The sequence below is a fragment of the Capricornis sumatraensis genome, chromosome 8, assembly GCF_032405125.1.
Source record: "Capricornis sumatraensis isolate serow.1 chromosome 8, serow.2, whole genome shotgun sequence".
Lineage (NCBI taxonomy): Eukaryota > Metazoa > Chordata > Mammalia > Artiodactyla > Bovidae > Capricornis > Capricornis sumatraensis.
Window position 1 is genome coordinate 10,267,847 of NC_091076.1, and position 3,894 is coordinate 10,271,740.

The window sequence follows — 3,894 nt, forward strand, 5'->3', positions numbered from 1 at the left end:
GAGTGCCGCACACGCGTGCACACACACACACACACACACACACAAGTTACAAATGTAGATTCATCATCGGAACAGTTGAACCGTCTGATGAGATCTGTTGATAGTGGGAGAGGCTGTGCCTGTGTGGGGGCAGGGACTATATTGAAACTTGCTACTCAGTTTTGCTGTGGACCTAAAATTGCTCCAATAAATAACGTCTACTTTAAAAAAAAAAAAAGAGGGACATATGTTGTTAAAATACTCTCTTCAAACAAGGGGGGTGAAAAAAAATCCATGGGAAAAGAAAAATCAAGGAATCGGTTGCCCCTTACAGACAGCTGATCAAAACTACCAGGGAATTAAAGACTTCCTATTGAAAACACTATCAGAACTCATGAGAATTCATCAGATTAGCTGAATGCAAGATCAAGATCAGCATACAAACATCAAGCACAATTGATAAACCAACTGCTATGGGCATATAACACAATGGAAATAATGATAAATGGACAAAGGTAACGATAGCAACAGCAAAAATGTGCTGAAATACATTTAATCGGAAATGAGCAGACCTTTAAAGATAACGTCATGAAACTCTACTTCTGGATTAAAAAGGGGTCTGCCTTGAGGTTTTGTGCAGTAGTCTAAACAGATATTTTTAGATGTGTGTGTATTATATATAGTTATATATGGCTATTTTAAGTAGCTGGTCTTTTAAAAGCCCTGCATTTGTATTCCCCTCCCATTGCAATGACTGTTTTGTTTTGTTTTGTTTTTTGGCTGCACACAGCTTGTGGGATCTTAGTTCCCTGACCTGGAATTGAACCTGGGCCCACAGCAGTGAAAGAACGGAGTCCTGACCCCTGGACCACCAGGGAATGCCCTGTAATTACTGTTTTTGACATCATATTTTACATCTAACTGTCTGTGTATCCCCTACCTACTTACTGTGGATACAGATGAGTTGACTACTTTTGTCTTTTACCCTCCCTCCTCGCTTTGTATGTGGATGGTCTTCCACTTCTAATGTATGTTTGTCTTGACTGGTGAGCTTTTCCATTTCATAATTTTGTTTCTAGTTGTGGCCCAAAAAGGACCTAATAAATACCCACCTTGTTTTCAAGGAAATGAGAAAACATCTAATGATGTCAACTGCTTTCAAATTGCTCTACAAATTCAATGCAGCCCCCATTAGAATCTTCATAGGATAGCTGTGGGTTGGTTTTGAGTTCTAAAGTGCTGTTTGAATGTCTCAAAATTAGCATGGACTCACTTGCTAAGTTGAGAGGAGGGCCTGATTTTGGTCCCAGACTCCCTGGGTTCAAGTCCAGCTCTGGCACTTTCTACTTGTGGGGACGCCAGCAAAGGTGCTCACCCTCCCAGCCTCAGTTTCCCCATCTGTAAAATAAGGCAATAAAATATTGCCTGCCTCATGGGATTTATTTTAAGATAAATAAATTAATAGGGGTGAAATGTCCAGCACAGTATCTGGTGGTAAATGTCAGCTATGACACTTCCATAACACAGGGGGAAAAGAATCTAGCTACTAAGTCAAACAAAACAAATCACCGCATTTCCGAAGTCCAGTGTCAAGGCGAGTTTACCTGACTCTGCCAAAGAAAAATGTTTATTTATCCTGAATGCTAGCAAAGTGTGCTTCAGAATCTGTCTCTGGTTCCATCGGGATTTCTCTCAGTAAAGAAAAGGCCATTACTTTTCAATCACTTTTATTTACTGTGTTATGGCCAGTTCTAAGTACCTGTCACTGTGGTTTTAATATCCTTAATAGTGACTATGGGAAGGAAGGTTATAGGAAGTGGTAGGTGGAGAAAGATTATTTATCCCAAGACACACAGGGACTCTGGGACTCAAGTCCTCAACAGAATGTTCTGGGCACTCACATCCTTTTGGCTGAGGTTGAAATCCCAGGGATTCTGTAGGTGTCAACTACAAATTGGCACTTGCCATCTGCCTCTACAAGGATTGAGTGGCATGCTGCGCAGCTTATGATTTTCAACACCCCCTAAAAAGAGTTTAGGGTGGAGAGCAGAAACGAGGCATTCTGTGCTTGGGGTTGGGGGGAGGGGGGACCTGGCAGTCTTCAGATAGTTAGATGCTTTCAGGATTTTGTGAGCCCAATTCTTGTATCTTTGCATATCTAGAAAGGCACCAAAATCCTTCATGGTGACGACTGCTCCTTATGACTAGTAGAAACCTTCTGAAAAAGTATGTGCTTGATCGCATGTATTCCTCCTTCACCAAAATTACATGTATGCTGACCTTCCCCCACCTGCCTTTTTGGAGCAATGTCTCAGAGCTCTCTGACGTGCTGTCTCCTGGGTTATAGTGCTCATTTTGCCCCAAATAAAACTTAACTCACAACTCTCACATTGTGCCTTTTTTTAATTCCATATCTTGAAACTGACGAATATACCTCCCATCTCCCCTTTCACAATCCCTCTTGTTCCAGTTTACCAAAGACAGTAGGTCTCTGCATCATCCACCAGAATCTTAACACGGAGCCTTGACCCTGCCTTTAGAAATTCCTAGACCTCAAAGAAACAGTTTAAAGTCCTATTTGGTGATACAGAACAAAAATTTTTTTTAAATGCCAATATATATTTTTATTGGATGATTTGAATAATTGTGTTGGAATTTGGCTGAATAAATGCTATAGAGAGAGGAGAGAGAGAAACTTCAAAACTATTCACTGGACCTTTTGCTAGTAAAAGTGCTGATAACATAAGTCAGGATTCTAGAAGTCCAGATCTCTAGATCTCCAACTCAAATATCACTTGCCAAAATAACAATAATAATATTTAATATTCCTGATGCTATACTACAGTAGGGAAACAAAAATGAAATACATTACAACATAACAAAGTGCTGCTGTTGTAATTTAGTGGCTAAGTAGTGTTGGACTCTTTGTAACCCTTTGGACTGTAGCCTGCCAGGCTCCTCCATCCATGGGATTTCCCAGGCAAAAATAATGGAGTGGGTTGCTATTTCCTTCTCCAAGGAAAAATTGTCTCTATCAAGTGATTTCTACTTCTTTGCCTTAATAAAATCCAAAGAGGACTTAATTTAGCTGTGACTGATAAAATTATTAAAAATCATTTTGAGTGATAAATTACCACACCATTTTTAGACTGTAGCTCAGAATGACTGAAAGATGTAAACAGCATTGCTATCACAAAAATCATTTATTCTACAACTGCAAATCATGTGACAAGTGTTTTCAGAGTTTACATCCATGAAGATGAAATACATGAATGAAAGTACCTCACTTTAGCAATAATTCCCTGGTGGCTCAGACGGTAAAGAGTCTGCCTGCAATGTGAGAGACCCAGGTTCAATCCCTGGGATGGGAAGATCTCTTTGGGGAAGGAAATGGCAACCTACTCCAGTATTCTTGCCTGGAAAATTCCATGGACAGAGGAACCTGTCAGGGCTACAGTCCATGGGGTCGCAAAGCATCGGATGTGACTGAGCAACTCCATTTTGCTTTCTTTTTTCACAATATCTATGCATATATAAAATCAAAAAGAGTCCTCATTCAGCTCATGAAGAGATATATTTATCAATAAAATTTCACTTCATACATTTAAAAAGTATCAACAATTGAAATAAATATCTGGTCTTTGTCCAAAGCTGCAAACATCTTGGCTGGTCCCCAAATCGCCAATGCGCCTTGTCTTACAAACTCCTCGAAGCCATTTGATTCCTTCTTCCCTTGCGCTTCTGCACTGTGGAAACTATGAGATGTATATCCTGAGGTTCCCCAGGGAAACAGGTGAGTGATGTAGTCACTCCTTCCTACTCCCGCAGACCACCTGTCGACCGCTCTCCTACGCCTAAAGCAGCTCAGAGTTAGGCCACGGCTGTGAGCTGCAGAGGTATGTGACGTGGGAAAGG

At 40.6% G+C, this 3,894-nt stretch overlaps 1 non-coding gene across 1 annotated transcript; it reads right to left on the minus strand.

The window, feature by feature from the left end:
- Positions 1-784: 784 nt before the first annotated feature.
- On the minus strand, positions 785-857 carry TRNAE-UUC (transfer RNA glutamic acid (anticodon UUC)). Its single transcript has one exon. It is a non-coding gene; the product is annotated as a tRNA-Glu (tRNA).
- Positions 858-3,894: the final 3,037 nt, after the last annotated feature.